The sequence below is a fragment of the Polypterus senegalus genome, chromosome 1 (assembly GCF_016835505.1).
Source record: "Polypterus senegalus isolate Bchr_013 chromosome 1, ASM1683550v1, whole genome shotgun sequence".
Taxonomy (NCBI): domain Eukaryota; kingdom Metazoa; phylum Chordata; class Cladistia; order Polypteriformes; family Polypteridae; genus Polypterus; species Polypterus senegalus.
The window spans coordinates 129,291,358-129,319,071 of record NC_053154.1 but is presented as its reverse complement, the minus strand read 5'-3'; the positions used below and the strand labels follow the sequence as shown (position 1 = coordinate 129,319,071).

The window sequence follows — 27,714 nt, the reverse complement described above, 5'->3', positions numbered from 1 at the left end:
CCCAGGTCCTTCTCTTAAGGTGCATTATCAAATTTAAAACCTCCCATTGTGTTTTTAAATGTTACATTTTTACTTTGTATATGTAATGTTTATCATTTTACTTATATTAAATTTCATTTACCACATATTTGTCCGTCTGAAGTCAATGTGTAATGATTTGGCTGATTCTGAATTCTGCCATTCTACCTAGTTGGCTACCATCTGCAAACTATATCAACTTGTTATTTTTATTTTCATCTAGATGATTTATGTATCTTGAAAAGAGCGGTGGGTCCTTCACTGGTCCCTAAGGTACTCCACTTTTAGCTTTGCCCTGCCGTAATTCTGCAAATTACTATAAACCTTTGCTTCCAGTGTTTGGCCCATTTTGCATCCATCTATATGCTGTGCATTGATCTGCCACTTCTTTTAGTTTAATTTGATCACTAGCCAGTCACATAGGACCTTATTAAAAGCCTCCTTAAAATCAAGAGAAATCTTACCATATTTGCCACTGTCATCAGTATGCTTTTCTTACTTCTTAATACAATTCCAGCATATGAAAGACAGTCTTTACTCTCTTAAGCCATACCGAATTTTCATTAATACAGCTATTCTTAACATGCTTGAGGTTTTCCATAATAATTGTTTCCATTAATTTACCCATGCGTATTAAGCTTACTGTTCTTCTAGTTATTCACATCATCCAGATCACTGTTTATATACAATGGAATAAAATTTACTTTCTTACAGTCCTTACCACCAGTGTACAGTGATCTGTGAACAATACGTGTCAACAGCTTATATGTGTACTAACTAACCCCATTAAGGACTCTTGGGAAAATTGTCTCAGGTTATCTGGTTCTGGTGATTTCAGGCTTCTGTTATTACTGTACTATTATTATTATTATACATAAAACTCCAGCTCATTTATTTTATTCCTGATACTATTACTCATTTTATTTTGGTCTTTTATTCTAAAGGTAAATGCTGTCTGCTCCCAGCAATGTATTTGATGTCAGTCTGTTAATTGAAGCTCTTTTTCTACCTTTACAATATCTAAATATTCTTGATAGTCTCAGTATTTGCTGGGAAGTTATCAACTTCTCCAAATGTGAAGAAAAATTTAAATTTAGTGCTTGCGCTACTTTACTGTCAATATGTTGTATTTTGCCCATACTGTTGTAAGTACACTTAATTTCCTCGGTAATAATTCTTTCAACACCAAAATGCTGAAAGAAGGGTCAATTTTTCCTTTTCTGCAATGTTTATCTCTATCTGCCTTGTATCATTCTTAATATCCTTGTTAACCATTGCTGTCGTGCACTTATAAGCCTTCATTTAAGCAAATTAGCTATTTGACTAGCATGTCTTACACGTCTTCTATATTCAACTTCTTATTAAACTCCTAATTTGTCCATTGTGGAAGTTGTCTTTATCTACTTCCTGCTTCTGTATTTCAGGAAGAACTTGTTTAACGTTGTACTTAAAACAGCATTTAGCCTGCTCCACATCTTGACAACTGTCTCCATACTTAAACACATTTGTCTCAATTTATCTTTTTTAGATTTTTTAACTTTTATTCAAAATTTGCTGTACTAAAGGTAAACTTGACTGTTTTAGTTTTTGAGTAGGTTTTGCTTAAGCATTCTGTAATTTATAAGATATGGTCACTGGATATTAGTGGTTCAATCACCTCTACCCCCGAAATTCTATACTGATTGTTTTTGTGATTAATAAAATAAAAAAGGAATTAATTAAAAAGAAGATCAAATACCTCCTACACCCAATTCACTCCGAGACAACAAACAAGAAAGAAATGCTGGTAAGAAATCAACAGGATAACAGACACACACATGAGAGTGCATAGCAAATTGAGAAGTATAGAAAAAAATGGAAAAGAGGAACCAAGATGTAAAGCAACCCCAACCAGCTTTTCATTAGCAGAACAGCATGAACCTAGTTTTGGATGGTAAACAGAGAGGAGTTGTTAATCCAAGATGTTAAAAGTTTAAGAAAGATAAGGTTATAAAATGCAGATTTCCACATTGCAGGGGAGACAAGGCCAGGAGATTTCCAACAAGAGGCTAAAAGCAAATTAGTTGCAATAGATGGCAGTTATGCAAGGAAAGAGAAGAAAGACTAGGAGGAGGAGAGCTTATGGGGACAGAAAAATAAAGAAAATAATTGAGGAAAATGTTTTGACCACATAGCATCAGAGAGTCGGAGCTGGAGGAAATTTCTTAGAACATGTGGAGCAAAATGCCAGGGGCTTCAGTGGGGCAATGATGACATATGGGGTCTAGTTGTAAACCCATGAGATGCTGTGTCTGTGGGTAAGGTATTATCTATGGACAAATATAAACTGTGTGTGCAAGAGCTTAGGATTTGTAGTATACTTTTTGATGCTTTGAAAGGTAGTATGTCAGCACTGTGGAGAAGATGGGTAAAAGTCTATTGGTTAATTACTTTGTAGATATGATGAGGAGAAATTTGAAGACCAGACACAGTTTGGACTCTGGGTGGAGAAAAGTTGAAGCAAATTAGTACAGGAGATGAAGTGGAGAAGTTCTATCCTTATTATGACAAAATAGTAAATCTAAACATGCAGTTCCTCTTGTTGGTGTTAAAAAATGACCACTGATTACTTGTGAACACTCTTAGTTCTTGTGCTCTGCTATTTCTGTAAGTTTACCCCAGCATTTAAACATATTTAATGTCCCCCATGACCATATTATTCCTATGTAAACTTGTTTTTAAGTTTAATTAAAGAGATATACTGTATATTAAAACCTTTATCGGCAAACCTAATGTGAAGCTTACATCCAAGGTGCTTTTTAGCTGAATTTAGATATCCACAGTAAGATGTGGTTAATTTGCCATTTGAAGCACTTTCAAAATCTTTTACCTAAACTCCACCACATTTTCAGAGTAGCTTAAATTTTCTTAAAAATGTGTAATCATGTAGAGTATTATTATTCATGTAATTTAGCCAGATTGTAATTATGCACCTATATATAACTCAAACTCGTATGCATTTTTGTTGATTTTTCAATTAAGATAAGCATTTTACAATGTATTACTTATTTTACTTTGATGTATTAGCTGTGGAATATAGATTTCAAAGATTTTTTGTTTATTTGTATCAGTACCACTGTACTTTCCTTTTATGAAGTTATTAACCTGGCCTTTAAGAAACTTCCCCCACTCCTAGTGTAAACACTCCTTGACTAACCTCCTTATATACCCCCCTGAAACATTAGTGCTTCTCCATTTAAATACAGACTGTCATGATGGTACAAATTCCCATCTTTTCTGCAAGGCACCACAATATCCCATGCCCCTCTAGCCTACATCAAGATTTGAGCTATACTATTAAGCTTTCCTAATTTCTTCAGTCTTAACTGAATTAGTGTATGGCACAGGCAAAACTTTTGAGAAGACCACCTTGTCAGTCTGTCCTGAACCTATGTCATTTGTTCTGATGTGGACAGTAACAATTGGATCTACAGGAGACCATCCACCATCCCAGGGAGTTCTCCCAACTGTTTACCAGCACACTATGAGTCTCTCTGCCCTTGAAGCAAACCTGCGTTTCATTCCCGGTAATAATTGAGTCCCACACTATCACATCTATCTTTCTGGGAGATGGTTTTGAGGCAAACCATTGAGGCTTTTCCTTTCTGCTTTCGACCTCAGAGTTACACAAATTGCCATCCACCTTCACATGATTATGAAAACAATTGTACATGTCCAACTCTGGGGTTCATGCCACTAGATGGTATGTACTGTGCCTGTTTCTCTGTGCATGTATCAGACCATGACCCATCTATCTCTTCCTTACTGGTCTGGATTCTCCTGTTCCACCATTTTGGTGGTGCACACTTTCTAAATAAAAAACACACGGATAAGATGTGCCAAGTCTTTACTGAAGCACAAGCTAACTACCTCTTCAAGTTAAGCAGACTTGAGCTCAAGGAGTTTGATTAGCTAGCATCTCCCACTTATGTAGGCCGTCCTGATGCAAAAACGTCTTTCATTGATACATGTTGCATTGTAATGGCCTCATTTTTTTAATTTGGATTTTGAAGTGCTTAGCAATTTTTTAAATTAAAAAAGTTCCTGAAAGGAATACTGCACACATTTTTTTTAATATGTCACTTACTCAATGTAGTTTGAAGTGGTGGAGAAGAAACATTTTTAATCTCATGTTTTCATGCAGAACAGTAGAGAGAGAGAGGTTATAATGTAATGGTGACATTGTCTGCCCCAATGGTAAATGATATAATAAAGCATCCATGGAAAAAAAAAAAACTCATGCAACTGACTCGCATAATCCACAGAAATACAGAAGCTGTATTTACTGTTAAGATACTCTCATATGCCTACTTCTTGCTGCTTTTCACATGCTTAATGCTACCTGATGAGTGTGCCTTGATTTTATACTCATCATCCCCTTTCTCTTTTCTGCTTCTCTAGGTGACTTTACTTTTTTTCCTGCCTAATCTGATCCCACTATTCTCTCAGTACTTGTTGAAATGTCCCCTCCCTCTTTAAATAAATTTATTCTTGCTCTCTTCATGTGAATGCTTGCCAGGTCTTGTTAGTGTAACTAACTAAAGTGATTCTTTTTGTATCCTTTAATTCCTTCATCTTTAAAAATCTTTTTGTTGTATAAAATTAAAGGCAACCTTCTGAATAGAAAATAATCTGCAAAAAGTACTGTTCGCTGCCCCTTAGTGGTGACTGAAAGCAGTTTTACAAGCAAATGCCACAAACTAATTTAACTTGCACCAGAAATCACACAGACACAAGACATATCTCTCAGCTCAGCATGTAGCACTCAATACATAGAGGATGATGTCAGTAATTTCATCAACACGTTTCTTGTCAGCACCTCTGAATGTCTCAATGAGCAACTCATCAAATAGATAGCACCATGTAGCACTGAATACTTAATCTTTAAATTGCAGCAGTTCCAGGTAAAGCAAATTACTGTATAACCTGCCAAACTGTAGCAAAAGGAGCATGAGATTCAAAGCATTTTTCAAAAGCTACTCATTTCACATGTAACAGAACTCCTATGTTGTAGCCAGTGTTTGTACCAGTATCACAGTTCTTGCAATCAAAAAGCCAGATAGTCATTTGTGCTGGCCACAACCATTTCTTTTTCTGTCAAAGCTAAAAACTTATAATTGCATTATATTAAAAACAGAAATTTAGTGAAAGCGGTTTAGCTGAAGTCAAAGTTGATAGCCTTCAATAATTTTGCCCTGAATATTATATTAAACCGAGATGTCAAACCAAGTTTGCACATTGGATTTGTGGCATTTAAAACAAACATAAACAAATAGGTATAAATAAGTAAAACTTAATTAGTGCCTATTTGCACACACATTGGTTGTATTTCTACACAAAGAAGAAGAGAACAAGTGTACAATAGTACATTCATTCAAGCTCCATATGCGCAAAGCATACAATTATTCAAATCAAAATTATATATTGAGCACATCTGTCTCACTTAAAATTGTCCAAAATGTTTGCAAGGCAAGATCTAACCTGCGAATGCTGCAATCAAGTTCCAGCTTCACTGGGTCACATGTTTTGGGTCTGCACCAAATTAACATCATTCTGGACCAAAATTTTTAAATGCCTTTCAGACAGCCTCGGTGTCACAATCCCTCCTAACCCATTAACAGATGTGTTTGGTGTTCTTCCAGATGGGCTTAAAGTGGAGAAGGACAAAAAAAACGTAATTGCCTTTACTACACTACTGGCACGCAGACTTATCTTGCTCAACTGGAAGAATCCTAACTCTCCCCTTTTACGTCAGTGGGTAACTGATGTTATATACTATTTGAAATTGGAAGAAATCAAATTCTCACTTAGAGGATCTGTGCAGAAATTTTTAAAAACCTGGCAGGATCTAATCAATAACATTTTAGAATAAGCTTTTAAAGCACTGAGGAAGCAGATTCTCTCCCTACTCCTTTTTTTTTCTTTTTCTTCTCCATTCATTTATATTCACTTATTAACTTATCTATTTACTTATTTTTTACTAGGTTTAAGTTTTATTCTGCTGCCCATGCTGTCTTTCTCAGGGGTGGGGGTTGATTTGTTTTCAGTCCAATTCTTCTAAAATTGATCTATTTGTATGGAATGTTGTGTGATTTCAATAAAATTAAAAAAATAAATAAATAAATAAAGTGTGCAATATACAATTAAGCTAGAGTAGCAGTATAAGCCCTTCAAGCAGCACAAAGATGTACAATAACTGGTACGATCTCACTTTTGGAATATGGAGCAGATGAACATACTTGTACTATTTTTCACACATTTAGCTGAAGGCTGCCCTAGCTGTTGTTTTCAAAATCATATGTAAAATTGGAATGTTGTGCTTATGCTTTGTTTACAGGGGCACTGTTCAAATTAAGTTTTGAAGGGATCCATTTCACCTCCACAGATGAGGTACAAATATTGCAACATTCAGAACATACAGCTTTCACAAAAGATGTTTGTCCTTTTATAAGTCATTGGTACTTTGCAATGACAAAAAGTCATGTGTAAAATGCTCTTCAGGATAATGCAGGTTAAATCAGAAGCGGTCTTCTATGTTCTGCGTAATTTTCATTAACAATTAGAACATGTCAGTTTTATGATGATGATGGTAAGCAATGTGTCTACAAGATAATTGGGAGATGAAAATTGCTGCAGTGACCAAAAAACTGAAAAATAATTCAAAGGGTCAGAAAACCAGAAGTATAAACAATATAAGCAACAAAGTCAAACTGAAGGTCAGACAGGAAAGTCAGAAACATATTTAATGGTCAGAAGAAAATGTTCTTGGTCAAAGATTTTAAATGCAAAATTAGTACAAAAGATGTTTTGAGAAAAATCCCAAACCTACAATGCCAGACAATACATGCCACCATTTTTAAAAGGTAGAGAGTGGTGATGTAAGACAGCACATGACATCTATGGCAACATATATAGAAACAATGAAAAAATGTGTCAATTTTTATGATAAAATAGTAGAAAGTTATTGAAATTTCAACTGAAAGTGAAAAAAAATGGTGGCATAGTACTCTATACTGTATATACTATACATATATATGTATAGTATATATATATATATATATATATATATATATATATATATAAAGTATATATATATACTTTATGTACTACAGTTATGTACTATATAGCACATAGTACTAGTACTAAAGCATAGTACTACTTTGAGCAGTTGTTCAAAGCTGATCCTCCGGCTAGGACGGTGGATTTTTCTCTGGGTCCACAGTTCTTGAGGCTGATCCTACAATTAGCTGTGAACCACCCAATCTCAATGAGATTGCACAGGTGGTGAACCAGCTGAGGGGAGGGAAGGCTGCAGGGATCTGTGGTATCCGGGGTGAACTTCTCCAGGCTGGTGGTAAGGCTGCCCTCCTGGCATTGCAAGCAATCTTTGCTTCCATTTGGGAGACTGGCATCATCCTAACTGACTGGAAAACGGGACTTGTCGTTCCTATATGGAAAGGGAAGGGTGATCACTTGCTCACCTACCAGTGACCAAGATAGTCTGGTTTTATGCCTAAGAAGTCTACCATCGACCGCATCCTGGCACTGAGGATTTTCATGGAGTGCAAACGTGAATATTGGCAGAGTTTCTATGCCTGCTCTGTTCAATGCTTGTATGGACTGGGTGTTGGGAAAGGTCGTGGGGTCCAGTGGCTGTGGGGCATCTGTTGGTGAAGAAGGATTCACAGTTTTTGACTTTGCTGATGCTGTAACATTCAAGGAGTCAATGGAGCGCTGGCGCTGGTCCAAGTCTTTAGAGTCTTGGTGCTTCCTGCCTTGCTGTATGGTTGCGAGACATGGACATGGCTATCCAGTGACCTGAAACAAAGACTGGACTCCTTTGGTACTGTGTCTCTCCGGAAAATCCTTGGGTACTGTTGGTTTGACTTTGTGTCAAATGAGCGGTTGCTCATGGAGTCCTGAATGAGGCACATTACCTGCATTGTGAGGGAGCGTCAGTTACGGGACTATGGCCATGTGCCGCTTTTCCCCAAGAGTGATCTAGCTCATAATATCCTCATTGTTGGGGACCCAAGTGGCTGGACCAGGCCAAGGGGTCGCCCACGTAACACCTGGCTGCGGCAGGTAGAGGGTCATTTCCAGAGGGTGGGACTGCCTGGGGGGTTGCCAACCGGGATCCCGAGCTGTTTTGTTGTTTAGTGGGTGCAGCAATGCACTATACCAGCGCATGCTCCCCAAATTTACTTGACTTGATAGTAAAGTCACAAAAATGCCAAGAAACATAAGTAAAAAATAATAACAAAAGTGCACAGAAATAAGTCTCTGGTCACATTACTGTTTAATTGTTTAATTGTATGCCTGGAGTAGATATGATTTATATTTTTCTAGTAGGTTGGAAGCATTACCATACATTCAGAAAACATGGGCAACGTGAATCTTGGGACCCACAAGAAGATTGTTGTGTCAACATTTATCCCTAGGTCCCATCTCCAATTTATAATCAATAAAACATTTTGTCCTTTTTTATATGAAACTAAATTTTCCAAGTGATTGCCCAGTTGCGAAGAATGCAGAGATCTTCATAAATTGTTTTTTATTATTTCCCTGCCCCTTCAGTTTTTATCTGAATAACATACAGGATGACACACTTTCCAAAAATAAATTTCATTAGCATTAATTACCAAGAAAAACAGGTCAAGCTCAGTTCCCGGAGTGACCACATTGTTGACCTCACCCTATGTGGAATGTTTATTACTTATGGTCACCTTCTTAATATTCAGCTTGATATCCAGCATTGTGACTTGTTTTTAGAAAGCAGGTTTAGATTAATTGTTGACTTAGCATTTATATTTTAACAAAACCTCAGTATCTTATAAAATCTTGGCGGAGACAATAAAAACATAAAGGGATTGATTGACACTTCAGATTACAACATAATTTTTTTTCAAATCCTTATTTCAAACACAAGTGTATAAGACAATGAAAAAAATTCTTAAAGCAATAAGCAAAATGTAGCACTTATATTAAATGTTTTATATGATTAGAAACATTAATAACATAAAATTTTTAAAGCTGCTTAATATATGATTTCAAAACAGTTTAATGTAGTATATCGTAATGTCCTGTAAACACTCTTTTCATTTCCCAAAGTCAGCAAATTCAGCAATCTAGTTTGACTTCTGGGTATTGCCACTGCAACATCACAGTTCTAGGAAACTGGGTTTGATTTTTGGTCATTCAATGGCCATGTGAAATTTAAACATTGTGTTTGTATTTATATGTGTTTTTCTCAGGTCCCATATCCCAATAACATTTACATTACTTTGATTTTAAATATATGTGTGTGTGTGTCTTTTAATGGACTGCTGCCCTGTTTAGCTATGGTTTCCACGTTGTGCTAAAAGCTGCCAGGATTGCCTTCACTTCTCTTCAAACCTAACATTAAATTATGTTGATCTAGTAAATTAGTGGTAAATTGTCCTGTCAATAGAGCTAAAGCTGCAATAAAACAACCTGCGAGATATTGATAAAAATATGAGTCAGTATTGCATGTGCTAAAATTAAATGCAAATACAGTACTGTAGTTTTTGTATGTTTTTGACCTATTTTTCTATGCCTCTTTTTGGGATTGTGCCAAAAAGAGACACTTTTAGACTAACTGCTCATGTCCTAATTTTGATATATTCCACAAGCAAATCTGTCTTCTCTCATTGCTTTTCACGTAAAGCATATGCTATTTTTTTTTTCAAGAATATAAGGTGTAATGTTTAATACTGGTTGTGCACTATGTTTATTACTTTGAGCAAATTTGAAATTTGCCTAAATTTCCTGTTTATGGGTAGTTATTCAATTAAAACATTTATATAATTTTAATAAGACCTGTGCTATTAATTATTAAGACTGAATAAAATTTAAGATATAAGCTTGAGTACAGTAATTGCAGAGCCGAAAAGCTCTTGTGTACAGGTGATTTGAAATTTGCAGTGCACAAACTGCAAGATTTTGCATCTGCTGTGTGGTCAGGTGGCCTGCATCCGCTGTTGAAAGATAGAAGTCAGAAAGTAACTGTTTCAGTGTTGTAAGTGCTTATCAGTCAGAAGCAGGCTGTGCAACTTGAGGAAGGAAGCGACACTCAACTCAAAGATGCAAACCACAAGCCTGGTTTCAGTAGTGCTCATTTAATGATAATGTCAGTTTACATACATGTTTGAAGAATAAATAAAGCTGTTCAAATTTAGATGAAGGTTCAAGGTCTAAAAAAATATGAACACTAGTGGAAAATAAAACAAATGTGTGAAATGTGAAGACGAGGTGTCTTGATATGTTTCTGTACATTCTAACATTTCTGTGTTACTACAGTAGAAATAGCTCTGGCATCACGTGATTTGTGCAGTAGTAGGGCAGCTGCTTATATGGTTATAAAAAAAAAATAGGTGTTACCTACCATTGAAACGTATGCAAAACCACTGACGGTCACCATGGCAACACTAGTGATCTTCAGAGAATTACTAATTTAATGTTCTTAGACTTGATACAGTTTAAAGATTGCATTTAGTCAAGCCTTTCAGAGTTTCCTGCTGAGCCAGGTCGTCATCCCCGAACTCAGAAAAAAAGGATTTTGTAATTATCCCAGAATGCATTGGTGGTTGTAGCTCTTGGGTTGCTAGTTGACTGAGTTATTTGGGCAAACTGCAAGAATTAACAGCACATTAGGCACAATTAGGTAAGAAGCAGACTTCCTTACTTCCTTTCCTGACCATGATATTAACTTTTTTGAAATGTTATTTATAAAAATGTTAAGGAATATACCCACTGAAAGAAGTTTTGTTTGGTATTTATAAGCTAAAACTGCAGTTGTTAAATTCTGTTAAAAGAGATGGTTTATTTAAAAATATGAATATCATTAATAAATATTTTAATGGACATCAAATTAAGCAACAGTTAATAGATCATAAACTGATTTTATTTTAGTTGTCATTCTGATTAATTACTCATCGTTAATAAACACTGAACAAACTGAGAACCACAGGTTTGTTAATTAACTTAATAGGTTTTAAAGTTTATTAACAGATTATGCTTTTGAAAATGTAAACACTAATAAATATAGCCTCCAGCCTGGAAATTGCAGAAAGGGAAAAAGCTCTCAAAGCTTTCTACATTAGTTACTGCCACAGGAAAACAGTTGATTGATAGTATGTTGTGGCATTATTTAGGCTTGTGATTATTTAAGTGAATGGAATGTAGTTTAAATATTAGACTTTTTTAGAAGTTAAATATTTAATAGTCAAAGATTACTTTTTGTAATGAAATATGATTTAGTACTTCTCCTTTTTTGGTTTGGATTCACTTTGCAGGCAATAATGCATAATTTATATACTGAACATAAAATGGCTAGCATGTATATCAGACGAGTATGTAATTGTTTAGAAAACAGGTAAAGGATCAAAAATATATAATATTATATAGGGGTCATATTTCCATGTTCCCTTCTGTTGTAGTGGTTGAAATACACTATTTGATCTATGCATAAAAAGTGAGGAGAGTATTTTGTTGCTTCCCATATATTCTGTTGTTCAACTCATGATCAAGTAAGCTTTTGAGTAAGCCTCACTACTCCAATACTCCAACTGTCACATATTCTTATTTAAAATGATAGCCACTTTATTTACGGGTCTGTTCTTGCCATTTTTGAATTTAGGAAGTGAAAATGTGTGTGAAAATGTGTACAGGTGACATGTAAAACATTCTACCCAGTTACCTGGCTTTTGTGCTGATTTTCCTGTAATGTCATATTTATTGCCTGTGTTTACATGTTTTAGTTGGAGCAAGTGTGATTTTACCAAAATTATTCTAATTTAGAACCTTTTAAGTAAAAGTTTTTAAAATAATGACTACTTTCTTCCATTTATGTATGTTGTGGCTTTTGTAAATTACCTCAACCTGTTGTGAAAATATGTTACTTTGGCAACAAACAAATAGCAAGTGAAAACTTTTTCAAAGGTAATTACTGGTCTGGAATGCTGAAAATGATCTTTTTTTGAGATAAATACTATTATTATATGAATAAAATATAATTACTTTGAAGGGGCCATTAAAAAGTTAACGTTTCACTTGATAGTTGATGGAAATACTAAAGGATCAAATTGTAATTTGTTAATTGAGGAACTTTTTATAAGATCAATATGTCAAAATTGGCAGAGCAAATCTAACCTATAAAATACATTTCATCAAAGCCTACAACCTTTTGGTAGAGTTTTTAAACACATAGTATGGTGTAATAACCATTTCCACAACCATTTAATTTATTAGAATAAAATAGTTAAACATTTTTTTAGGCTGTTGTAGGTAATATGACATATAAACGTCCTTAAGTTCTGATATTGACTCTGCTTCCCTGGGCCTCTAAGATAGGAAGATGTAACTTAGGAAAATTAATAGATGGATGGAACATATAATTGATGACCCCTTTAGGTAGATATTTGTAGACATAAATTCATTGCATTTTTCCGCATTTCTGTGCAGAATATTTTCTTCTTTTAATTTACCTTTTCAGCTTGTATTGCACAGAGTAGGTCTTTACATACTTCTCACATTTACTGTTATTCAGTTGTGAAGTAATTTACTTAGTGAAATTACACAAGTGGTTTATTTCCCATTTACAGTACTGTAGTAGAATTTAGCACTAATGTCTTGCAATAAACTGGGTAGAGGTCTGTATTCAGGAAAATGTTTGCAGATTCAGTCTCCATCACTGTCTCCTTGTGTAAATATGAATTGAAGTAATTTTACTTACATAACTCGGTATGTACTGTATATATACCGAGTTCATGCCGATAAAAAGTCAAAAATGATTTTATGATATTCACAACTACAGTAAAAATCAAACTAAACCTGGAGTATAGATTATATTTGCAAAAATAGAGCACTTTCATAAGAAACTATATTTTAGTGTCATTAAAAAAAACTAAAAATAATCTCACTTCAAATTATTGTGTTGTAAATTTCATTAACAATCAAATCTTTTTTTGCATTATTAAATCATTTAACCAAACTGAGTAGAAGGATCTGAGATCATGAATTTTAACTGCCTTGAATTTTCATAATTATTACTATTCTATACACTAGTTTTATCTATTGTTATATATTATATTATATATATATTATTATATAATCTATTATAAGGTCAAATTGTCTAATTGTGAGCCTTAACTTTTTCCAATCAGCCTTATTTCTCCCGAATGACCATGGAATTATTTCTTTTTTGAGGTAATTGTGTTTGATGTAGAAGTCAGGGAAGAGCTTGTTTCTTTTTATAGCATCATTGAGTCTCTTGTAGATTATAAACAGTTTAACATAAAAAACTCATACAAATACTTATATTACATATATAGACTATATGTATATACTGTGGGCAGCACCAGTGGTGCAGTGGTAGCACTGCTGTCTCGCAGTTAGGAGACCCGGGTTCGCATCCCAGGTCCTCCCTGCGTGGAGTTTGCATGTTCTCCCAGTGTCTGCGTGGGTTTCCTCCCACAGTCCAAAGACATGCAGGTTAGGTGCATTGGCGATTCTAAATTGTCCCTAGTGTGTGCTTGGTGTGAGTGTGTGCGTACACACCCTGTGGTGGGCTGGCGCCCTGCCCGGGGTTTGTTTCCTGCCTTGCACCCTGTGTTGGCCGGGATTGGCTCCAGCAGACCCACATGACCCCGTAATTAGGATATAGCGGGTTAGATGATGGATGGATGGATGTATATACTGTATACTTGATTAAATTCCCTAGATGACTATTATTTAGGAGAAAAATAGAAGCTACAAAAGTCTTAATATGTATTTATGTGTTCTTTGGCTCTCCTCCAGTCAGTTTTAATTAAGGACAATTGCCTACGAAAGATACATAGCGCGTTACTGTTGCCCAGTGTGAACACTCCCTTTTGAGAAATGAAACCTAGATGGATATTCTTTTCTTATGTTATCTAGCTATCATTTGGTGACACTGGGCCAGACCCTGGCATTTCACATTAAGTAGAACTATTTTTTGCCTAATGTGTTCTATGTTTTGATAATATTCTAAATTAAGGTAAAGCTTTTTTATTACAGAATATTTTAAGAGGAGGAAAAATAAATATGAAGCCAATTGTTTCTACCCGTACAAAAAAGTAAAAGTTTAAGATTAGACAAGATCACATGTTCTCCATTGTGGCAACTACTGCAGTATAGTAGTATAGTGACAGTATAGAATGTCACAAGAGTAAATTTAGTGGATTTCTAAACATCTTTCTTTTCTTTATGTTGTGGGGCAACATCAGCTTAGCCACTGTTCCTTGCAAACAAACATTACTGAATTCCATGTGAAATAATCTCACACAACTAGCTCTTTCGCAAACTCATTAAGATCTCTTATTAAAACCACGGTAGATATCAAAATTAGGAATTGGCTCTGCCCAGTATATTTATACAGTACATTACCTTAAATATTGTTAACTATATTTCAACAACCACACAAGTGTACAAGCAGGTGTATTTGTCTATCCTTATAAACCAAGCTATCCTTATAAACCTAGCTATGCAAAGGCATCCAGATAGATAGATAGATAGATAGATAGATAGATAGATAGATAGATAGATAGATAGATAGATAGATAGATAGATAGATAGATAGATAGATAGATACTTTATTAATCCCAAGGGGAAATTCACATAATCCAGCAGCAGCATACTGATATTGAACCTGTGAGGATTATCGCCCCACTTTTTACTGTGCTTGTTATATTTTTTAATGTTTCTCATCTGTACTTTTCTAAAAAAAATGTATACATTTCAAACTCCTGACTTAGGTGCAATAGATAAGCAGTGCTTGCCACTGCACTACCACAATTCCACCCTGTATGCATTTGTATACTGTTCACTTTTTTACATTGTAAATGTGTGCTTTTTTCTGTCCCTTTTCCATTTTGATTTAATTTAATTGTATTTACTGCATAGTAGGAACATTGCCTTTTTGTATCAACAGGCATTTGTTTATACCATTAGATGATTTCCCCCTTTTCATTGGGAGTTTTTATTATAGTATGTATTTAACATCATCTCTTTTTTATTCTGTTAAACCCCACTGCAAGAACATATAGCTTTTGTGTGTTTAGCATTAAAGTATGCACTTTCATGTTAATTTTCTCTGTGTAGTGAATGAAAGTAATTTTACACATTTAATTAGTGCCTTCAGATATTTTCTTCATAATATTAACACTAAAATATAAAATAACCATTCATGAGTTCATAATGTGAGCTCATAGTCTAAAACTTCGCCTTATTTTATAAAACATTTGTGTCAATTACTACTTTGATGTCTGTATTATTTAGCAAATGCCTTCAATAAGCACAAATATTTAAATCAGAATGCATTAGTGATTTCCTTGCTCTAGGTCACGTACCTAGTTTGTGACAGTGAGTCAAACAACATCACTTTGTTTTAAAATGTCCAACTCCTTAGCCACTGGGGCAGACTGTTGAAATATTGAAATATTTGGCCTTTATGTGAAGTGACTTGCTCGGGATCAGACTGTGACTCAGGTGTCGAGGAATCAACTAGCACTCTGCTGTTTCTTGTCTAGTATAAATAAATGGTTATATTTTACAGTGTCTTTGTAAATGAGTTTAGAATGTTTTCCCCCTTTCTGTTCTCTTTTTTCAGTTTTTAGCAACTAACATACTTTTTTATAAACTATTGTAAAAAAGTATTTTCAGCCCTGTGATAAAAAGTGTTGTAAGGGTTAGACTGTTACTTTATTTTACATTCATATTTTCTAATTGCAAATTCACAATAAAAAGAATTACAGTTTGATTTTGGATTCATCTGTCCATCCTTCCATCCATTTTCCTAACCCACTTACTCAGTTCTGGATAATGAGGAGCTGTTATGTGTCCTGGTATCATTGGATAGAAAGCACAAACTAGTCCTGGACAGGGCCCAAGTCCATCTTAAGTGTCATACAAACCCAGACTAACTTACTCATGTTAAACCAGTTTACAATAATGAAATAATCTAAACTATGTATTTTCATACAGTGTTAAAAAACCAGAGTATTTGGAGAAAACACACACAGATGCAGGGATAACATGAAACCTCCACACAGACAGTGCATAACCTGAGATTTAAATCCAGGACCCAGGCCACCATACTGTTCATTATGTATACATATACAGCATATATACTTTTTGATGAAATGTTAGCTATCTATTTTTTTAAGTTATATGATTTCTGCCAGGGTGGCACGGTGGCGCAGTGGTAGCGCTGCTGCCTCGCAGTTAGGAGGCCCGGGTTCGCTTCCCGGGTCCTCCCTGTGTGGAGTTTGCATGTTCTCCCCGTGTTCTTCCCGGTTTCCTCCCACAATCCAAAGACATGCAGGTTAGGTGGATTGGCGATTCTAAATTGGCCCTAGTGTGTTTGTGTGCTTGGTGTGTTTGTGTGTGTCCTGCGGTGGGTTGGCACCCTGCCCTGGATTGGTTCCTGCCTTGTGCCCTGTATTGGCTGGGATTGGCTCCAGCAGACCCCCGTGACCCTGTATTCGGATTCAGCGGGTTAGAAAATGGATGGATGGATGGATGATTTCTGCCACATCCAATTAATTTGCTTACTTGGTGTTGACAACAGAGTATCTAGAAGATGCCTGAAGGTAGCAATTTTGCCATTAATTCTGACCTTAATAAACCACCTTATAAAACTGGGACATGCAGAAGAATCTCCTTGTTCTCTTATATTGCTTCATCAGGCCAGTGTATCCCAAGTCAGGTTCAAAATTTCTTTATCACCAGGGTAGAGCTGTATATTTTTGATTTCCTTATTTAAACTGTTTACTTCCTCTTACTCTGTTATAATTATTCATTATACTGAGATGTGTACAAAGTGCTACCTGTGTTAAAAATGATTTCTTTCTCTTTTTCTATATTATAATTAATTTTGCTGAGAGGTGTTCAAAGTGCTATTAGTGTTAAAGGACTGAAATAAAAGCTTGTGAAAGGATAATAACGGTGAATGCTCCTTTTAAAGCTCTCTTGTTTTAAACACTTCTAAATCTTGCAGTGTAACAGTACAGTTCAGAGGTTATAATATGTATTACATATCAGATGGAAGATACCAACATCAGTCTGTTAGGGGTAGGTAGTTGAATTACATTCCTGCTGCTTCCCTTTTAAGCTGAATTTTGCTTTAAGTTAACATTCAATGTGTTGAAAGTAGCACCTATTAAAGATGTTTTTTCATGTTATTCATTGAAATATTAAGCAGAGGAGAGGCAGCAGCTTGTGTCTGTCTGGTGCATTCCACGTCTACAGAGTTGTAAGATCCAGTCTAGTCTAATACATCCAGTGCTTCCTGGTAGGATTTGCTTTTAGGGGAGGAGCAAAAAAAAAAAAAGGCAGCAGGCAAAGCAACCGACAGAGATAAGAGTCTGCAAGGCTATATGCAACAGCCTTTTTCACTGCAGTTGAATGTGTACAGACTAACAGAATGGTTTTCTCTTTAAGTACCTGAACCCATTCCTCATCCTTTTTTGAACATTCTAAAATTATGAATTCCACAGTGCCTTGGGCACTGCCTCTGCTGTCTGGTTTGGTCTAAGGAAAAAAAAATGTGAGGTAAGTTGTTCAAATCTTTACTATTCTGGCTTGTTGGTTTTGTTTCAGAAGGCCAATTTGTGAAGGCTAGAAGGTGTGGGGGTGCTATGGTGTAAGTGAGACTGCTGCTATGGCTTATTTTATCACATTGTTGGACTAGCATACTGCGGTTTATGGTTTCATATCACACAGCAGCTATAGCTGGAAAGAATACAGAAGGTCACAGCTGCAGCTCTCTCCCTCTTTCTCTCTCTCTCTCTCTTCCTGTCTGTGCTTCACAGCTCGCATCAGAACGCACTTAGAAAAGAGACGTTTCTTTGCCTGATCAGAATGAGAAACAGGTGGATATCTGCATTTATGCATGCCCCAAGAAAAATAGTAATAAATACAAACAAAATTAAACCTTATTGAGGCCTTTTATACACCTTGTTTGTTTTTTCTTAGGTTTTTTTCTCATATTGCTCAAATGCCTGTCTGCATCGGTATCTTGCTTTGCATATGGTCCAAATATGTGCTCTGAAAGGTTAACTCTCTGCCTACTGCATATAAATTATGCGTGACATGTTTAGCTGTGCTTCCTTATATGGTAAGTGCTGTATTTCAATACAGTATGGTTCTGCCAAGCTACCAGGGCGGAAGACGCTCTGCAAATGTGAGTTTTTTTTTTCACTTTTTGTAGTGCGTCACACAGTAACTCTAAGAGAAGTAAGTACAAGTGCTGATTTAAGGGGTAAAAATGATTCTTTTGGCTTAATTGTTTTCATATAAGGAAAGCTATTCCAAAACCTGAAACACAGCATATTCTTAATAATCACTTTATTGGATGTCTTAAGTAGTGGGCAATACTAGTACTTTTTGTCCTTTAAAGGACAAGAATTTGCTATGGTTAGTTAAGAAAATATTTTCCATCTTCTGTTATTAGAAAAGTGGTTGGTATGTGTGGAGAGTCCACTGATACCATTTAGAGTTGTTTGTTCTAATGTTTTGAAGAATCAAACCTGAGGAAGATGTTAAATTTTCGTGTTTGTCTTTCTGGTTGTCTCTAGTTCCATCTCTCCTTTAATATATCTTTATTAGGAAAGATAGTGTACCACTGTAAAACTTTTTGTGCTAGTGAAAAATAGAAAAATGTGGTGATCCGCTTGAAGAGGCAGACGTGGGACACTCATTGAAACAACCACACCCACTTAATCGAAGTTGCAGCTCGTGTCTGAAGGATGAGTGTGCACAAATGGACTTCTCAGATATTTTATTAACTCATTGTACTCATCCTAGTATTTTTGACTATGTACATAATCTTATGTTGGGGATCCTCAACAAGTGCTTTTAGTGTATTTTGTAACTATGAGCACATGTGATAAATGTTAAGCTCAGGCCTGCTTGGCTGTCTGCTTCCCACTTTGCCACACTTTTTATTTAACCAGGAAGATACCTCTATAAAACCATAGGGCAGCAACAGCTTATAGTTTAGAAATTGTACTGAATAAATCAAAAACATTTTGGGCTACTTTTCACCTAGGAGGTTAAGAAAAAATTGGTATCGGAGTGTTACCAACATAGAAAGTTTATTTATTTTACTTTGGTGGTAATTAGAGCAGCTGTTTATACGGATTGGCCTAAGTTTTTACTCAACGGACTTTAGCTGCCAAAACCTAGCTAATTTAAATATTTTTAAGAACAATGCAGAAACAAGCAAAAATAAGTGACTGCATTCATGACTACAGCCTTATGTCAAGAAAGTTTTTAAGAAAATAGTAATTTGAACAAATAAAACATGTTTTTTGCAGTTTGCATTGTTCAGCCTTTATGTTATATTTACAGTTTTTATAATTTTTGGATTAACAAGTTTGCTTAAAGTGTCTACGGAAACCATAAACCTGAGAGCTTCTGTATAAATAGAAGAAGGGAAGTTGCATTAAGCTTGTTTGGTTATGCATGGGTATGGTGTAATGTTTATGGTATTTTAGGAGTCTAAAATAATACAGCTAAAACGTCTTGTTATGAAATGGGCTTGGACAGTTAATTACAACTGAATCATATTTTAATTGCTACTTCAAGTTACTTAGCACGCTGCAAAATTTCAGCTATTGCTATTGATTTCTTACCTTGTAATAGTCTTCTGAGAATAATTATCCATAGCTTAAAAATTGGGCATTTTGTATTGAAACTGTGTAATTTATGATAATATGATTGTTTTTCCTATGCTTTGATTAAGTTTTTCCGATTTGAGTCTGTTGTGTTGATGGAGGTGGTGCAAGGACATGCTGCAATGGATTTACAGGATATGTTTCTGCCTCCTGCCTATTGCTGCCAGACCTCCCCTTAACTATGAGAAGTAAAACTGTGTAAGATGGATAGATATGTAAAGACCATATAGGAACAAAACCCAAGACCATAAGCTTTTTAAAACTGGGATGCCTTGTGTAAGGGGCATTCACATTCTTGCTGTGTTCACCTGAAATTGCTGTCAAACACATCCTGTCAAACTGATTCGATGCCCGGATATGACTGTATGAGGGTCCACTTTGTAGATCTCCCATCCAGTATTCATTAATACCATGTGTTAGTTGCTGCTGTTTGAAGTGTAGGTTTTTTATAATCCTTGATTTTGTCTATACATGTATATAAAGCTCAAGCTGCTGATTCATTCTTGAGATGTTCTTATGGAAAGGCATATTGTATTCAGCACAGGGTTAAAGTAATAAATAGATAGATTTATCTATCTATCTACTCATATGATTTTGAGAGATCAGTTTAATCTAAAGTAGCAGCATTTTTTCATGTATCTAGTGATGTTTACAAATGATAAAATATTAAATTAGTACATTATGTTCATTTTCTAAGAAATCATAAATATATTTAATAAATAATCGGATATACTATATGAACTGTTATATTAGGGAGACTTTCATCATTGACAACAAAGACTGTTTTATACTTCACAATGGTTATAAAGAAAATAAGGTCATTTGCCATATGTTTGCATATTATAAAGAATGGTTTATTTTGTTAAATGTAAATATTTGCTCTGGCTATTCCTGTTGGCATACATTTTCATGCACAAAGAGACCCTGTCCACAAGCAGAGTAGGCAGAGTGATGCTTCTAAGAGAGAGCTGGCCAAGACATTAGAGTAACTTTTCTTTCGCTGGCACGTTTGGATGTTAAAATATGTTAAATGATACAGAGGCTGGTGTTAAATTTCAACTAAACTGAAACTTACATATGGTGCAAGTCTGATTTAATCACATTATTTCAGTTGTTGTCAGTGGAAATTTTTTGTTTGTTTGTTTTTGCTACTTACGGGGTGGTGTGAGTGTTTTTGTTAGAGACAGACTATGAACATGCATGAAAGAAAATGTACTGCTTCACTGTCATATACAAAGATATATTCTAACCTCCAAGTCCTCCTAGGCAGACATCTGTCTATATGAAAATAGCTCTGTCAGTATTGACATGAATAAATGGTGTAATTTATGGCCAAGTTGTTTTAGCTTCCTGTTTAGCTGCAGCAGACAGTAATTCCATGTCAAACTTCTGCATTGACAGATGCAGTATATTACCTGTAATTCAAAACTATACTTGCAGTTAACACAGCAGAGATCTCACGTTTCAATTGAATGATAACAGAATAGTGCCGATTAAGATTAATTTAATGTCAATCTGCATACATGTGCACTGCCAATTTTTGATATTATTTCTTAAATTGGGTTTATTTAATCAGCTAGGTTTTCTGAGCTGAGGAAGGAAACAGTTGGGTGAATAGTTTCTTTTTATTTATTTTTTTCCTAAAAAATGATTTGGAAGAAATTTATAGCACAGTACTGAAAGGTTAGTTTTTTAGTGTAACTAGATGTTTTAGTTGTTGATAACTTGGTAACAGGAGATCAGGCTTAGCATATTTTACATGTTCCCCATGGAGATTTTACTTGTCTGCAAAGTAGCAAAGTTGGATAATAGTCTGAAAGGATAATTAAAAAGGGAATATAAATCTGGCTAAAGCTCCAAATTACTTTGTTTGTTGACATTGTCAATTTAGTGAAACAACATAAAGAGGCAAACATCCTGGGATTATAGTCAGAATTGTGGGCTAAAGCATCATGGGACATGAAAAAATGTTTTTTGAGACTGTAATGAACTTGAGAAGTAAGAGAAACAACTCAATTATCCAGGTCATATTAACTTAAAATTCTTGACTCTCTTTTTATTTAATCAAGGAGTAATTATCTTTTATAAAGAGAAATGTTTTGGAACTTTTTAGTTTTTATATCTTAAATATTTAATATAAAGTAGCATTTTCTTCAACAAAAAATACATTTGATAATGAGGTAATACAATAATTAAAAACTATAGTTTTAAAGAAATGTAAAAATCAAGAATTTATTGAAAATATTTGAAAGCAACAATATACTGGAGTCATTCCTTCCAGAAACAAGATTCATTTCCAGTTGTTTTTAATGAAATCATTATTGAAAGGGAATTTTATTGCTTAGAAAATAATATCAAAGTTAGAGCAAATAATTTTTACAGGACTAACATTAGACACACTCTATTGCAAGAAGACAACTACAAAATTGTATTGATATTATAAAAGTAAATCATCCTAATTTTTCAATGTATTTAACCAAACACAAGTTCTTACAAAGTAATAATAATAATTTAATTATTTTTGCTCTGTCCTTTAATAATAATCCAATTAATCCCGCATGATTATCAAGCTAAACCTATTTTGATAGAAAATCACTTAGCATATGTTTTGATATGTGACATTCTTGTGAAAAAAGGAGAAATGGAATATTAAATCAAGGATAATGCTAAAAAAAGTACACAACAGTTGCTGGTCAAGAATATGAAAAAATATCTGGAATTTTGAGAAAGCATGCCATATGTTTGAAAAAGAGCCAAAAAAGCAAGTAGAAGATTGCTTTAAAATTCTTTGTGCAAAACAAATGTGAACTTAAGTTGCAGAAGACACTGTAATTATTTTCCTGTTACCAATTATACCATGATTACAGACGGGTTATGTTTATTTGGTTGTCTGTCAGGGCTGCTTTACCCTCTGCAATACACTGATGGCATTGAAAGCATAGGATACTGAGCTCAAAGTTACATAATTACTTGCATTGTGAGTAGTGGCACTTAAACTCACCTTGAGTGACTTTGCTGAAAGGGTCTGCATTAGACCATGAAATGACCAGAGACTTATTCAGTTTCAATGTCTATTAGTTAAATATGAAATTTTTAAGCATACAGACCATAATTTTAATGGACGAGGTTAGTTTTATACAAAGTAATGTAAGTCATTTGAATATTTGGTCTCTTTCAATTATTTTGTATGGAAATGGTGATGAAATATGGAAAGTATTTTGACAAACATCGTACCTTGACTTAAATAAAATATTACCTCTCTGTGCACAAAATTCTTATGAAACTTGCTACTTTATGTAAACTCATGATGTTGTACTGTCATAATGGGACAGTATCCCAAATTTGACTGAGATATACTACTTTGCAAAGCTTCCATTGACTAAATAACCTTTCACTTTACAGTGTAGTAAGATTATAGCAGGCTGATTAGGGAAAAACTACAAGTAACCCTGTACTGGATTGTAGGTATGAAAATGTTTACACAATGAGACCTTGTCTGTTTCAAGGCTAGTTCCTGTTTTGGAGAAATTCCTGTGTCAGAGCATCTATCCAAATTAGTTGAATTGAAAAAACAGATATTGAAATATTTATTGCTCAAATATAAATATTCTAAGTTTATTTCTGTAGTTTTTTTTGCTTTAGTATCCAGAAGTTTGGTTCTTGAAAATGCCTTCTTTGTGGGGAAAGTTTATTTAATTGTATGCTTGTTTAATTATTGAATATGTTAGCAGTGTTGATAATGTTACTTATTACTCTTACATTTTGCTAAATACACCTAAACACTCTATGAACATAGACTGTGGAAGAAACTGCAAACTGAAAACAAAAGTCCATGGCCAAGCTTCGGTTGCTTATCTGATTTTAGTGATCGCCAAACAACTTCCACTGTGCTATGAAAGAGACATGCTTCTAAATACAAAATTCATGCATAAAAATTGATTGGAGAACAAAGTGAAATGTACATAATAAACCAGGGAAATTAAAATAAAAGTAAAACATAAATTTATACTTAATGTATATGATCCTGGTTTCCTATACTTTAACTTCATCTTTAATGCTCCAAAATTTCTATAGTCTGAATGCGTATGCTATTTCATTTTTAGCTGAGATTCCCTTTATGTTAGAGTCATGTTGCCTCAAGGAGAACTATCCATCCATCCATCCATCCTCTTCCGCTTATCCAAGGTCGGGTCGCGGGGGTAGCAGCTTAAGTAGAGAAGCCCAGACTTCCCTCTCCCCGGCCACTTCTTCCAGCTCTTCCGGGAGAATCCCAAGCTTCCCAGGCCAGCCGGGAGACATAGTCCCTCCAGCGTGTCCTGGGTCTTCCCCGGGGTCTCCTCCCGGTTGGACGTGCCCGGAACACCTCACCAGGGAGGCGTCCAGGAGGCATCCTGATCAGATGCCCAAGCCACCTCATCCGACTCCTTTCGATGCGGAGGAGCAGCGGCTCTACTCTGACCCCCTCCCGGATGACTGAACTCCTCACCCTATCCTTAAGGGAAAGCCCAGACACCCTGTGAAGGAAACTCATTTCAGCCGCTTGTATTCGCGATCTCGTTCTTTCGATCACTACCCATAGCTCATGACCATAGGTGAGGGTAGGAACGTAGATCGACTGGTAAATTGAGAGCTTTGCCTTATGGCTCAGCTCTTTTTTCACCACGACAGACCGATGCAGAGCCCGCATCACTGCGGATGCTGCACCGATCTGCCTGTCAATCTCACGAGCCATTCTTCCCTCACTCATGAACAAGACCCCGAGATACTTGAACTCCTCCACTTGGGGCAGGATCTCCCCCCCAACCCTGAGAGGGCACTCCACCCTTTTCCGGCTGAGGACCATGGTCTCGGTTTTGGAGGTGCTGATTCTCATCCCAGCCGCTTCACACTCAGCTGCGAACCGCTCCAGAGAGAGCTGAAGATCACGGCCTGATGAAGCAAACAGGACAACATCATCTGCAAAAGCAGTGACCCAATCCTGAGTCCACCAAACCGGACCCCTTCAACACCCTGGCTGCGCCTAGAAATTCTGTCCATAAAAGTTATGAACAGAATCGTTGACAAAGGGCAGCCCTGGCGGAGTCCACTGTTCTGCGACCCGGACGAAAACCACACTGTTCCTCCTGAATCCGAGGTTCGACTATCCGACAGACCCTCCTCTCCAGAACCCCCGAATAGACTTTTCCAGGGAGGCTGAGGAGTGTGATCCCTCTATAGTTGGAACACACCCTCCGATCCCCCTTTTTAAAGAGGGGGATCACCACCCCGGTCTGCCAATCCAGAGGCACTGTCCCCGATGTCCATGCGATGTTGCAGGGACGTGTCAACCAAGACAGTCCTACAACATCCAGAGCCTTAAGGAACTCCGGGTGTATCTCATCCACTCCCGGGGCCCTGCCACCAAGGAGTTTTTTGACCACCTCGGTGACTTCAGTCCCAGAGATGGGAGAGCCCACCTCAGAGTCCCCAGGCTCTGCTTCCTCATTGGAAGGCATGTTAGTGGGATTGAGGAGGTCTTCGAAGTACTCCCCCCACCGACCCACAACGTCCCGAGTCGAGGTCAGCAGCACACCATCCCCACCATATACAGTGTTGACACTGCACTGCTTCCCCTTCCTGAGACGCGGGACGGTGGACCAGAATCTCCTCGAAGCCGTCCGAAAGTCGTTCTCCATGGCCTCTCCAAACTCCTCCCATGCCCGAGTTTTTGCCTCAGCAACAACCAAAGCCGCATTCCGCTTGGCCTGCCGGTACCTATCAGCTGCCTCCAGAGACCCACAGGACAAAAAGGTCCTATAGGACTCCTTCTTCAGCTTGACGGCATCCCTCACCGCCGGTGTCCACCAACGGGTTTGGGGATTGCCGCCACGACAGGCACCGACCACCTTACGGCCACAGCTCCGGTCAGCCGCCTCAACAATAGAGACACGGAACATGGCCCATTCGACTCAATGTCCCCCACCTCCCTCGGGACGTGATCGAAGTTCTGCCGAAGGTGGGAGTTGAAGCTACTTCTGACAGGGGACTCTGCCAGCCGTTCCCAGCAGACCCTCACAACACGTTTGGGCCTACCAGGTCTGACCGGCATCTTCCCCCACCATCGAAGCCAACTCACCACCAGGTGGTGATCAGTTGATAGCTCCGCCCCTCTCTTCACCCGAGTATCCAAGACATATGGCCGCAAGTCCGACGACACAACCACAAAGTCGATCATCGAACTGAGGCCTAGGGTGTCCTGGTGCCAAGTGCACATATGAACACCCTTATGCTTGAACATGGTGTTCGTTATGGACAATCCGTGGCGAGCACAGAAGTCCAATAACAAAACACCGCTTGGGTTCAGATCAGGGAGGCCATTCCTCCCAATCACGCCCTTCCAGGTCTCACTGTCATTGCCCACGGGCATTGAAGTCTCCCAGCAAAACGAGGGAATCCCCAGAAGGTATGCCCTCTAGCACCCCCTCCAGAGACTCCAAAAAGGGTGGATACTCCAAACTGCTGTTCGGCGCATACGCACAAACAACAGTCAGGACCCTTCCCCCCACCCAAAGGCGGAGGGAAGCCACCCTCTCGTCCACCGGGGTAAACCCCAACGCACAGGCTCCAAGTCGGGGGGCAATAAGTATGACCACACCTGCTCGGCGCCTCTCACCGGGGGCAACTCCAGAGTGGAGAACTACTTAATATAAATCTGGTTGCGCTTCCACAATAATGAATATCGTTATATCTCCTTTCTTTAGTATTTTACACTTGTTGGATTATCTTTCATTAGTGTATCTTTATTAAAGAGTACAAATATAGAACAGTTAAGGGATGAGCTGATTAGATATACTGGAGGTACATACTGTATCTCAGTTTTCAGTAACTTATATATATATATATATATATATATATATACAGTAATCCCTCCTCGATCGTGGGGTTGCGTTCCAGTACCCCCGCGAAAGGTGAAAATCCGCGAAGTAAAAACCATATGTTCATATGGCTATTTTTATATATTGTAAGTCCTTATAAACTCTCCCACACTCTTATAAACACTTTCCGCACAGTTATACAGCATAAACCCTTTGTATTCTCTTAGATATTAGGTAAGATTAGTTGAAATTATGTATATAAACACACTATTTATATATTTAGCAAAACCTAAATATTATTTTAAAGATATCGAGCATCTCCGATATCACATATGTTACAGCCATTACGATAGACAGGCCACCAACAATAAATGCAACATACAATGCAAGAAAAATTTTATACAGTAAAATGTGTGTACAATGACACTAAATGTACGTACATGTACTAAGTACTGTAGTAATGTATGTAGAAAATTAATTATGATTACTCACCAACAATGACACGACGACTTCTCCGATAACGATGAGTTTAATTTTACTGCACAACAAAGGAGAGCGTTACAGCTGTTGTTTTTCTTCTGGCAGTCTTCAATCCAAATCTCTAAAGCAGATTCCATCCGGACTACCGCCTTATTACGTCCACTTACAACTCGTTTTACGCCCTGGTTAAAGGACATTGCGGCCGTAGATCTTATATTCTTTTCTTCCTTTTTAAATAAAAAGAATTGTAGACTCATTGATGCCATAATGGTGTCCTACAGCGGTGTAAATGTTCCCTTCCTTCAACATATTCAAACCTTTTACCTTTTCGGCAATCGTTAGCATCTTCCATTGGCGCTTGGGCACGGCTACTGAAGCAGTAGCAGGAGCAGATCATTTTGGTGCCATAACAAAGGGCTTGACTACGCACAAAAATAAACACAAAAGAGCACAAAAGTTAACTCCTTACACACCGAAACACGTTGATGCTGAATGAGTGAGACAAGACTTTCTGGTTAACACAGTGCAATTTAATTCAGCACTCCGTCGCTGAGCCAATCAGCACACAGGAACTTAACTGTGTGCTCTGATTGGGTAGCTTCTCA

The 27,714-nt window shown here is 36.8% G+C and overlaps 1 protein-coding gene across 19 annotated transcripts in view; it reads left to right on the top strand.

Moving 5' to 3' along the window:
* Positions 1–10,573: 10,573 nt before the first annotated feature.
* mbnl1 (muscleblind-like splicing regulator 1) overlaps positions 10,574–27,714 on the top strand; it is a 163,028-nt gene continuing 145,887 nt past the window's right edge. For 5 of the 19 annotated variants that reach the window (XM_039757799.1, XM_039757774.1, XM_039757764.1 and 2 more), the window contains exon 1: positions 17,438–17,649. The gene's annotated coding sequence lies outside the window, so the exon portion shown is untranslated. Of the gene's footprint in view, positions 10,742–17,436; positions 17,650–27,714 lie in introns of those variants that run through there. The other 14 variants (XM_039757807.1, XM_039757781.1, XM_039757704.1 and 11 more) reach the window with 8 other exon arrangements.